The sequence below is a fragment of the Saccostrea cucullata genome, unplaced genomic scaffold (assembly GCF_032062105.1).
Source record: "Saccostrea cucullata isolate Sc308-1 unplaced genomic scaffold, CSIRO_AGI_Scuc_v1 ctg3956, whole genome shotgun sequence".
Lineage (NCBI taxonomy): Eukaryota > Metazoa > Mollusca > Bivalvia > Ostreida > Ostreidae > Saccostrea > Saccostrea cuccullata.
In genome coordinates this window covers 27,995-41,001 of record NW_026940340.1, presented here as the reverse complement: position 1 = coordinate 41,001, position 13,007 = coordinate 27,995, and the positions used below count along the sequence as shown (strand labels likewise).

The window sequence follows — 13,007 nt, the reverse complement described above, 5'->3', positions numbered from 1 at the left end:
TCTTTTTTTACCTTTGGATTGACCCTGAATAGAGATACCATTTACTTTTTGGCAAGAGTAAACTATATACTGCTTGACTAAACATGGTTTGTATATTGAAATATGAAATGGTTTCTTTAATGCTTAAATCATTATACTCCTACTGTCCTAGTGAGAATTATGCTCAATCAACTTTGTGAAATATTCCCAACTTCCAATGCTTCTTATTTACATTTAAAAAAAAAAAAAACTGACTCAAATAAAATTGTTTGTTTTCTCATTTATTTTACAAGGAATTACATGCTAACAGTGAATCTAATCATTTTTTAAAACTGGTTAAAGTAATGTTTACAATTGTCTAAAAATGCTCAAATGCAAGTTTATTTCATAAACAAATACCTTAAGTGTATAGACTAAATGTACTTATAGATTCAATATATAGACTAACCCCTTATAAATAGTAAAAATCATTTCTTAAACCTGATTTTCTTACCTATTCTCTCATGCATTACCTAATTTGAGTTGAGTATTCTCAAATTATTGATTACATGAACAAACAAATTTAAGACAAAACCACAATATATGCTGAATGCCCTGAAATGAAATGGTTACATATGTAAGATGTGTAACACATCATGTACAACTTTTAAGTCTACAAAATTTTAAGTTAACCATATTATACAATAAGACTACTTTTTTCAAAGTTATGAGAAATTCTCCACAAAAAATGTATTTATGCAAAAGATAAATGTTAGGATACAATTTTAAAATACATTTTACATGAATCACATAGAGAACATATCAAATCATTTCTTTGTGGTTGTTTTCCATTGGAACATCTGTGAACAAACATTCTGTTTTGTCTTTTTTATTGATACATAAAAAGCGTCCAAAAATCATTTGGAATTGTTGTGTTAAACCCTGATACTCAGAATTTTAAGTGTTTTCTGATGTGTGCACTACTTAGAAATGTTTACAATGTAACAAAGATGAAACTCATAATTGATTTAATCAGCAATTATAAAGTCATCAGGTTTACACATGCTTTTCTAACACATCATGTACATTTTTTTTTCTACTAGTATGTCTTTGTTCAAAAAAAAAAATTGAAATCAACAGTACTTAGCATTCAATATTAAGAAATATGAACTCTAGCTATTAAAAATCTAAAAGTATATTTGTGCATCAATGCAATATGTTTAACAAAACAATCTCTGTCACTGTGATGAAAATTGTCTTCTTCATATAACATGCAGATGAAGAACTTCTTTGGATGATGTCATTTTCACATTTAGAAAAGAAACTAATTCAACTAAAACTAAAAGACAGTCATTAAAATTTTAAGGACATTAAAGGATGATATCAAGACTGAACTCCAGGAATTGATAAAATTCTACAATTATCATCCAAAGATGTATATGTTTGGATTTATTTTTTAATTCACAAGCAAATGATATGCTGCCATTTAATCTTTCAAACTTAAATTCTATACTTTTGATTTAAAAATTTCAAAATCTAGAGGAGTCTTCCCAATACCTATCTACATGTATTTATGACTGAAGGTATGTAAATCACCAGAGTTGCTGAACTGCACCATTTGAATAAAAGTCATATCCACATTCTTGACTTTTTTCCCTAAACCTTATTTCAAAACATAAATTATTCCAACCAGTCTTTATCTACGCAGTGATAATAAATTTTTTACAGAATTCTAAGGTATTACATAGTAATAGTCTTTAAACATCCTTGAACATAGTGCATATGATTTACATTTCAATCCTTTCCTAAGAATTTGCACCTAATTTTTATAAAGTCTATAAGTTATCACACAATGTTTAAGTTATTGCATTACAGGATTCAAATCAGTAATCTCAGTTAGTAACTAACTTTTACCCAGGAGTAAATGATCCAAAAAATCTATAGAAATATCTTATTGATTCTTCATCTGTGTACTTATGATGTGAAGTTTGTAAGTTACAAATTATTGTCAAAGAAGTCATCTCAATAATCTTATGCTTTGACCTTGACAAAGTGTCCTAAACAACAAAGTGTATTCCTACAAACATTCAATATGTAATTAGTATGATGAATATGATATGATAAAGATATTCAAGATATTATTAAACCACAGATTATGGGACACTTGCATCTTTATTGGGGGTCTTATTGAGACCAATTTTAAATTCAAAATTAAAAAATGATACATACACAAACAAAATATATTTACCATTCCAGGAAAGTTAAATAATAATATTAAATCCAGCATCTGAATATCTGTGTAATTTCTAGGGGGTTATAGAAATAAGATGAAAAATAAAAGGTTTAAATGTATACTTCTCATACATAACAACAGTCTTCAATAGAAATTGGTAAAAATAAAAGTCACATTCAGATACTTTGAGGTCTGTGAGAATTAATTTTTAAAGAGTTCATGCTATCAGAAAATCATATTTTCAATACAATTGTACTTGATTTGACTAGATCTCAGTTTAATAAATGGGTACATCTTATCCATAGTCAGTGTCTGACAGTAAAAAGATACAATCCTGTTACTTTGTCATCCTGTAAACCACAGTCTATGATAATACTGGTTAAATTCGTTGGAAATCATATTTATCTATGTGCTTCTTAAATCCTCCATCCATCTCCTGTTTGATTTTCTTGTTTCAGTGTTCCAAGAGAGGATATTCTGTTAGTCTTTGCATAATCTGATAGTCTTTCACCATTCTGAGAGTAGACATAGATCATTTCCATAAGCCCTCACTAGAGAATCCTGAAAAATATAAAAAAAAAAAAAAGTCTTAGTTGAAAAAAAAAAATTGTTATATAATATAAGCTTGATGGAATTCTAAATATAGACAAAAAGGGTATAAATACAAGTTGTAACATAAGATTTTGACTTTTTCATATTAACCATGGGTAACACCTCCAGTAAAGAAAAGAGTAAAGGAATGAGTAAAATTCAGTTTGGAAAGAGAGTTCTTTCAGGGAAAGATATAGACAGAGGTATACCAGTTAAAATAAAAAAAAGATGGCACTATTGAGATCATTTCTCAACAAGAATATAATCAATTAAGTCCAGAGAAGGGTGATCCTAATGTTGTCAGAGATTACATAGAAAGACCCTTGATTGCAGAAGAAGCCAATGAGAAATATAACCATTTATTACCAAAAGAGGGTAAGAATTACTTGGATTACCCTGAAAGACCTTTGACTAGAGAAGAAGTCAAGTTTATAGATGATAAGAGAAAACAGTTGTCAGAAAAAAATGTTGTTAAAGACACATGAATTTTAGCCCACAAAACCATTGGAGAAGATACAAGGATTAATGGAGGAAGTCCAAACTGAACTCTTGGAGGACATTAAGGCTTATTATGAGAGTAACTTTTCCAGTATTTGTTTATTACAAAATTATGTATTCTAATAAAAAAAAAAATAAGTTTTCACTTTCATTTGTTGTGCCTTAGACCATTTAAATTGACCTTATGGTTAAGATTGTGATACACACTCTGATAATCATCTATGATGTCTCTATCATGTTTACCTCAAAAGATTGAATCAGGGTATTTGTGTTCAAAGAGCTGAAAAAACTATACAGACAGATCTAAGATTTTGGAAGCATACATATTAATGGGTTTAAATGAGATATAACACTAGATTATTAAAAAGAAAGAACAAAAACTCATAGAAATGATATTGAAAGTACCTTTTATGAATAAAGTGTCATGCTCCAAGGTATATTTTTTATAAACAGGAGAAGGTTTACAACAGTCCCATGCACTCATAAGAAGATCTTGGGTAGTAGAAACACCAGGGAATTTTAATTCCACACAATCAGATTATCTTACATCAGTTATAAGGTTACAGTCTTTATACATAGTTAAGAGGGTCATTAAGATTTCTTTTCTGGTCATCCTGATGTGCTACATTATAGTATTCTTTCCCTGTGATATAATGTTAATATTAAATGGGAAATTCAGAATTCATCAGCAATTGGAGTCAAAACTTGCTATCTTTACCAACTATGATATTAAGGAAGCTGGGGGGGGGGGGGGGGGGGGTTACAAATTAGCCATATTTAACTTATTCTATAGATATGCTATCTTCAGCTGTTAACTATCATTTGGCAAAGAAAACTTTCATACATTTTAGTTTCAAAATTTGATCATGCATTTTTGTATATATATTGAAATGGAGCTCTTCTTCTTCTTCTAAAGGAGATCAATATAGTCTAAAAATGACCATGACCACCAAGCCCTTTTTATTTAAATATATCATTTACATATCAATTCAAAATTATAAACATGCATATGTAAAAAAAAAAATAATAAAATAATAAATAAATATATATTACAATTGTATCTCATTGAAACTTTACCTTCAAGTTTGTGTGTTTCTATGTTGGTTGACTAACTGTGTATTTCCAAAGGAAGAGCAGACAGTCTGAACTTCATAGAGAATGGATTATAGATGGTTAGGAACAAAACATATCTTCCAGGTTGAGGACTGTATAGAAAATAAAACCATTTTGTTAATATGACAGAGTACTGTGTGAAACAATGCATGTTTAAAAATTGAACAAACATGTACAATGCCAAAAAAGTTCATGAAAATGTTTGTTTTTTAATCTCAAAACAAATTGTTTTTAACATTAACTCCAGATGAGAAAAGTTCATCATGTTATCTTTAGATAATAAAAAAAAAGCACAATTACTGTATTGATATCACAAATAAAATGATTATCAAATTAATTATTTAGACACTAAAAGATTTTTTATTAACAACAGATTCAATTTTGATTAATATCTGTCAGTACTGCATACAGAAAAATACATCTTTTTTAGCATCATCACAGTACAACATGTAGTCCTTAATTTTTTGAAAAGCTCATTACTAAGAAACAAAAGTGAAAATGAAAATATATGTATGCCATATATCCCACATATTTAGAATCAAAACAAAAAGTAAATAACTTAGGATTAATCTTTTGTAAATTCCTCCTTTTCTCTTATTAGATTCCTAATTAATATCTCTTTGATCACCATTTAGTAAGTCTGAATTCCATGGCCATGGGTAACATACATAATGAATTATGAAATTAAATCATATAATTTATACAAAAGGACTTATTAAAATTCTGAAGATCCCTTAATCATGTGTTAATATATTTTAGGTTAAATAAGGGTGTGCTTATATGAATGTAAGTTAGAGACAACAGATCACATAAGTATTACACAGTAATTAAATTAACCATATAATCATGCTTAAATGCAAAGATGACCTTCATAGGAAATTTAAACAATCTAAAAAACAAGACAAACTTACCAGAGATATCCAAATATATGCCCAATAAGTCTATCCATTAAATAATCCAGTGAAATAACATCTCAGCTGATCCTGAAAAAAATCATACAATTCAGTGATACACAACCTCATTTTACAATGTAAGTAAAGCAAAGTAATTTACAGACAAAAGGGATAGAAATGTAAAAGATACCATGTATTTTACCAAAATTTAGTGAATATTTTTCTGATTTAAATTCAATATCATAGAATGACCCATCATAGAAATATTAAATGCACTCTGAGTTACATGCAGGCTAAACAACTGTAAATCACATGAAATGAGGATAAATATAGTATTTACATTCAAAACAGAACTTTACATAATCATGATTAAATGCAAAGATGACCTTCATATAGGAAATGTAAACAAAACAAAGACAAACTTACCAGAATTATTCAATTATATGCCCAATTAAATAATCCAGTGAAACAACATCTTAGCTGATCCTGAAAAAAAAAGCATACAATATTCAGTGATACTCAATTTAACCTCATTTTACAAAGGAAGTAAAGCAACAATTGACAGACAAACAGGACAGAAAAACATGTTTAAATGTAATGCAAAATAATATCTCTTATATATGGATACCTATACTCTAATCAATCATATTAAATGTCATTCGTAAAATGTATTTTTTAAGACAGATTTATTTAGGATCGACTTTTTAAATGATAACATGAATAGCACGCCATACTTTAACCACATGTCAAAACATTCTCTCAAATTACACAGAAATGGGTTATTTAGCATAGCTGACATTAAACATATAGGTGAGCGATAACATAATCACAATCATAAACAATGTGAAACAACTTTAAACGACCTACACTGTGGATTACAAGCCTTTTTCACTGGGGTAAAATCTTTGCCGAAATTCGCCATGGCTGCCCGAAACCCCGAACCCGACTGTATAAAAGATGAAGTCATACAATAACATAACACTGATGTAGTATTACATGATTTTTTTATTTTATTTCTTAAAAACTATAAGGGGAGTTTACCAAAAAAAAAAAAATAAGAAGAAAAAAAAATTTAAAGTTATTTTAAAAAAAGTTAAAAGTTAAAAAATTTATAAGTTAATTTTAAAAAAAAAAAGTTAAAAAAATTTAAAAAGAAATTCTAAGTTTTTTAAAAAAGTGACCTGGTGTTATAACTTGACAGACATAACACACACATGTTTTTTTTTTGTATTGTGTGTTATTTGTTATTGTCTTTCAGTAAAAAATTCAGTTCAAACTGGTTAGGCTGGCTAGACTAGGCTGTCTAGACTGTAAATGAAAAAGTGTGACGTCATAATCACATTGTATTTATACAGTGGATGACGTCACAATGCATAGGTAAGTTTTTGCACACGGCACTTTACAGAGGATGCAAACAGGTATATATAAGAAAACACAGGTAAAAGGTATATTTCTTTTGCACACGACCCTCAGTTTTTTGCACACGGCACTTTATAGAGGATGCAAACAGGTAAATATAAGAAAACGTAGGTAAAACGTATTTTTTTTGCACACGGCACTTACAGTAAAGGTATATAAACCAGAGCTGGACATCGACGATCATTCTTTTAGCATTCTGAATTTTTCACAGGTAAAATATGACAGAGGAAAATACAAAGGAGACCGTACCAGAAACACAGGATCTTTTAGATGTAGATGACAGGAGAATGATATGCGCATGAAATTAAATCAAATGGCTTTTATCATTTTTGATAATTCATAATGATATAGGTGATTTTAGAAAAGAAGTGATGGAAAAGTATTAAGACACACCTTAGTGAAAGAAATGTGGAGAAAAAGCATCAAGAACCCAAGATTTCAAAAATGACCCACCAGACCAAACCTTTAGTGAAAAAAGGAGACAAAAAAAAGAGAAAAAGGAAGAAAACAGAGAGATTCCAGGCCCCAAAACTACTCACAAGAGGAAACTATCCCTGACCACTGATAAGGGAGAAGAAGAAACAGAAAATGTAAAATTTTTTGTATTTTAATTCTAAATAAAAATTGAATAAAAATCAAAATCTGTGTTAGTTTCACTTTTGTTTCTTGGTAATGAGGTTTTCAAAAAATGAAGCTAGACTGTGATTTTAGGGTAGCGTAATCATGGATTTGAATCACAATGTATTTACCTGTGTAGTCAGCATATTTTTTTTTTTTTGCACACGGCTCTAAAACAAAAACTTGGCTCGCTGCCAAGTATTTACCTGTGTAGTCAGCATATTTTTTGCACACGGCTCTAAAACAAAAACTTGGCTCGCTGCCAAGTATTTACCTGTGTAGTCAGCATAAAAAAAAACGTAGTACCTACGTACCAATGTAAAAAACACTGTGTAAACAACTCCAGTATTTAAGGGGAATAATAGGTTAGGGTTAGTTAGGGGGGTTAGGGTTAGGGTTAGGGTTAGGGGGGGGGTTAGTTAGGGTTAGGGGGTTAGGGCTAGGGGGTAGGGTAGGGTTAGGGGTTAGGGTTAGGGTTAGTTAGGGGGCTAGGGTTAGGGTTAGGGGGCTAGGGTTAGGGTTAGTTAGGGTTAGGGTTAGGGTTAGGGTTAGGGGTTAGGGTTAGTTAGTTAGGGTTAGGGGGTTAGGGTTTAGGGTTAGGGGTTAGGGGTTTAGGGTTAGGGTTAGGGTTAGCACTCCACTCAGTTGACCCATTTTTTGAACCTCATTTGCATAAAAAGTGCACTCAAAGATAACCTAAATGTTTGAAATAAATTTGCAATAATTATTAGAATGAAATAGAATAATAATGAGAATGAAATTTAATTGCATCTGTATGTTTCTCTTAAAAAACCTTACTGAAATAGCCACTTATTATCAGCAAAAAAAAAAAAAAAACAGGTACAATGAACATGGTGAAATAAGAAAACATTTTTTTATACAAGAGGCCCAAGGGCCACATCGCTCACCTTAGCACATCGACTAGGAAAAAGCACATATCAGATCAAAACTGAAAGTTTACTGGGGAAGGGGAGAGGAGCTTGAATTTTAACCCCCCCCCCCCTGGGTGTCATGATTTGAACAAAGTAGGATCTACAATACCTGAGGATGATTCCATATAAATAGAAAAATAATCGTGGCTTTGAAGTACTTGAAAAGAAGATTTTAAAATGTTTCCCTATAAATCCCTATGTAAAAATTTGGTTCGGCATTTTTGGCCCCACCCTAGCCCCAGGGGTCATGATTTGAACAAACTTGAATCTACACTACCTGAGGATGATTCCACATGAGTTTCATCTTTCCTGGCCCAGTGGTTCTTGAAAAGAAGATTTTAAAAAGATTTTTCCTATATATTCCTATGTAAACTTTGGTCGGCCATTTTGGCCCCACCCTAGCCCAGAGGTCATGATTTGTAAAAACTTGAATCTACACTACCTGAGGATGATCCCACAAGAGTTTCATCTTTCCTGGCATAGTGGTTCTTGAGAAGAAGATTTTTAAAGATTTTTTCTATATATTCCTATGTCAAACTTTGGTCGGCCACTTTGGCCCCACCCTAGCCCCAGAGGTCATGATTTGAACAAACTTGAGTCTACACTACCTGAGGATAATTTCATTTAAGTTTCATCTTTCTTGTCTCAATGGTTCTTAAGAAGAAGATTTTAAATGATTTTTCCTATATATTTCTATGTAAAACTCTGGTTGGCCATTTTGGTCCCACCCTAGCCCCCAGGTTCATGATTTGAACAAACTTGAATCTACACTACCTGAGGATGATTTCACATGAGTTTCATCTTTCCTATTTCAGTGGTTCTTGAGAAGAAGATTTCTTAAAAATGCTATTAATTTTTCACTAATTCATAATTATCTCCCCTTGAAGAGGGCATGGCCCTTCATTTGAACAAACTTAAATCCCCTTTACCCAAGGATACTTTGTGCCAAGTTTGGTTGAAATTGGCCCAGTGGTTCTTGAGAAGAAGATGAAAATGTGAAAAGTTTACGACAACGACGACGACGACAACAACAACGACAGACGACAACAACGACGACGACAACAACGACAACAACAACGAAAGACAACGGACAAATTTTGATCAGAAAAGCTCACTTGAACCTTTGGCTCAGGTGAGCTAAAAAGCATTCATAGATATACTACGGTACTTTATTTACTACTAGTAAGTTTTTGAAATTTATCCCTATCACCATGATCACATCCACCAGCTCGACTATTAAAACTACACTGGATAAAAAATCAATTAAGGTTTTACATAAATTATGTTCATGATAATTAATATTAGAATTTATATATAGGAAGTCAACAAAAATTCTTTCTGTTTCTAACTTAGAAAAAAAAAGAAGTTCTGAATTTAAGGACATATATGCAAGTTACCTTACCTACTGATAATTTATCAACTGAAGATATTCTAAATTTTAACTTTAAATCTCACCACATTTTCCTTGACAAAAAATCAGCATATGTTACCAGGGGTTTTGAAAAGATATCAAATTGTAAAAATGTTTGAATTATTCAAAGAAAAATACAAATATTACAGAACATAATTTCCAGATTTTTTTTCATCAAACATTGTTTTAGAAGAGGTGTACGGTTCCATATATAGACATTAAAAGTATTGCACACACGTCCTTCATTTAGTGAAACTCTTAAACTCCATGGAAGAACCTAATAAAGTTCAAACTATATAACAAAACAAAATATGTTGGGTACAGTGTATGACCTTAAAAGAAAACTGAATTTTCATCCTGCATGGTGCAGTCAGGCGATATTGATCAATATCGCTTTTTTCATTGAAATAGATCTACATGCATGTCAAACTTTTTTTCTTATGATACTTATACTTTCTAAATATTAATTATCGTTAATTAATTAAAAGAAGATCTAATTTTTTATAGAAAGCATTGCATCATCATGTCAAGGTCAGTAAATCCCTTTTAGTGTATGAATCTCTTGATTTTTGTCCTCCACTTTAGCAAATACAAAGAGTTCATTAATTGAATCTTAATATTCATCTATCATCTGTAAGTCTGTTGGTCTGTTCATCTGTCACAAAAACTTAAAACCTTGGTCAGAACTTTTGAATGAGATGAGATGGGGCTTTCGACATGTTCAGATTATACATGCATTACCTGTGGCAATTCCTTTCTTAATGAACTAGTACATGTATATATTTAATTATGATTTTTTACCATGATACCTTGACCTTGAAGTATGACCTACTTTTTACAAATATTCAGTCTTCCATGTGACTTTTGATTTAGAAGAGATAGGGTTTTCATATTTTACATGTGCATTGTAGCATGATATTTCTTAGCATGCTATGGTTTCTGAACCTTCATGTTTGACCTAATTACAAAAATGGTGCTACATTGAATATAACTCTTCAATGACATATGATAGGGCTTTCATATTTGCCGTAATATGTCATATTATACAATTATTGACTTTTGATGAGGTCTACTCGTGACTATACAGACCTGGTCAGGTATTGGTTGACCGAGGCCGAAGTCAATAACCGTTTTATTAAATGATCAGGAGTTTTACCACACTATCGACATTTTTGTTCTTGTCTACATCAAATAGAAACACTCATTATAAAATGCAAAGTGTAACAAAACTTTTCACATGTTGTTATACTTCAATAACTTATTATAATAACAACTAGTAGTTAAAAGTGGAAAACAATATTATTAAACAATCAATACTCAATCATTTACGAGGGTTGTCCCGTAAAATCGTGGACAAAGCGTTTTTCTCGAAAAATAATGGTCGTATTAAGCTGAAATTTTCAGTGAATGTTTATTTATCATATTTAAGTTAATTGTAATGTTTTGAATAAAATATACACAAAAATATAGATTTTATAATGCTTGAATGTGCACAGGGTAAGGCCCTACGGCGCACGGTCAAAAAACGAAGGTTTGATAGGAGAATACAGGAATATTGATTTGAAACAAAAGATTTAAATAGATAAGATTAGGGTAAAGATTATCCTTATTCAATTCCACAATTTATTTTGTTTTCTTCTTAAAATTCTCAATGCATTTGGTCAATTTTTGACAGTTTCCTGAGCATTTGAAATGGGAAAGTGGTAAACACAACACACGAAAAATGGTGACGTTTGGTGACGTTACGGCGCACCGGAGATCAGTTCGCTATGATTTAGATGGTGTATTAATGCCGTATAAAACATTAAATGAATACAGAAGAAAAAAAATCCCCAGAAATTGCCAGATCTTTAGTATATAATTGAAATGGGAGTTTTCTGAATAAAGTCTTTCTTGATCGAGTCCCGAGGTAGTACAAGACATACAGACAAACTACAACTGTAATAGCTAAAGACACTGTCAATGTTGACCGCGTCAATATAAGATTGTCTATAAGTTGAATGATGTTGGAATACTGTCCGTATCTTACTAATTAATCATCAGAAGATCGTACATTTGTGCCAGATTGGTTCCTCAATACTTTATGAAGACTTAAGCATGTGCTTCAATGAAATTTCAAAATTTAAAAGGGACTGATCCAACTTTATTTTTAGCGCAAAGATGAAACTTGAGGTACCTGACGCTGTTTTAGGCACTTTAACGTTATCATCTGTGCGCCGTAAGACGATACAATACATAATATAAAACCTTATAATTCGTTTATTTATGCATATATCTATTTGAAATTTTCTATATTTATTAAGAAAAAATGTACTAGTAAGTAGTGAAAATTTTAGAACGCAATGACGATTATTATTCATGCGAGACAACTTGTCCACGATTTTTCGGGACAACCCTCGTACTATCAAAGTGTTTAATCTCCTTGGTACTGGCGTCTGACATGTTTACATTCACAAGAACACATGCTTTGAAACACGCAATCTGACTGGTCGAAAAAACTGTAAGCACATCTATGATTGATCAAGAGGAAAAACCCGAATACCCCCCCCCCCCCCGAACGTCATAGGTGAAGTCACTCTAATCGAGGTACATCTCAGGAAAAGGTGTCTAGACCTATCAGAGAGCATCAAAATTCCTGATCATTTAATAAATACTATTATAATAACTAACATCTAACCAGATATAAATAATTCACATGATACAAAAAAAAATAAGATTCCAGAATAAGGACTTAGGTATTTCCATACATATATCGTATTTTTTGAAGTGATGATATTTGGTTCACACAGATTTTCAAAAAAAGAAAAATACAGATTTCACATCCATACCACTGCAGCAGTTGATCAGATCCACCCTTGTGAGTACCCCCACAAAAGTACACCCCCTTCCCCCTTTGGGGCTTAATTTTTGAATTTATTCCCAATGACTGACTTTTATTAAATTCATAAATATACAATGAACTTGAACTTGATTTACCTTAGACATGCACAATGTGACATTATAATCTAACTGATATGTGACATCCTAGTTGTCAGTTGACAAAGTTGCAAATTGTGGAGAAAAAGCTATCTATGCCAAAACATATTCCTCCTCCCTTGGGTAAGATAGAAAACTAATAAACGTGATAAAAAATTTATTTTTGACCATGTATACACTCAAAAAAATCTCCAGTCTCTTTGTGGTAATATCTACCACATACAACATAGGGGTGGGACGATACCCAGATCTTGCGATACGATACGTATCTCGATATATTGGCACGATACGATACGTATCTCGATATTATGATAAATCATAAAACTATTTAAAAAAAATATTATTTTATTTCATTTGTTTTTCTT

The 13,007-nt window shown here is 31.2% G+C and overlaps 1 long non-coding RNA gene across 1 annotated transcript; it reads right to left on the bottom strand.

Annotated features, from left to right (window-relative positions):
* Positions 1 to 243: 243 nt before the first annotated feature.
* Positions 244 to 6,259, bottom strand: LOC134255145 (uncharacterized). The gene is made up of 5 exons (XR_009989465.1): positions 6,154 to 6,259; positions 5,713 to 5,772; positions 5,305 to 5,376; positions 4,358 to 4,485; positions 244 to 2,752 (listed from the first exon to the last, which is right to left on the bottom strand). It is a non-coding gene; the product is annotated as an uncharacterized LOC134255145 (long non-coding RNA).
* Positions 6,260 to 13,007: the final 6,748 nt, after the last annotated feature.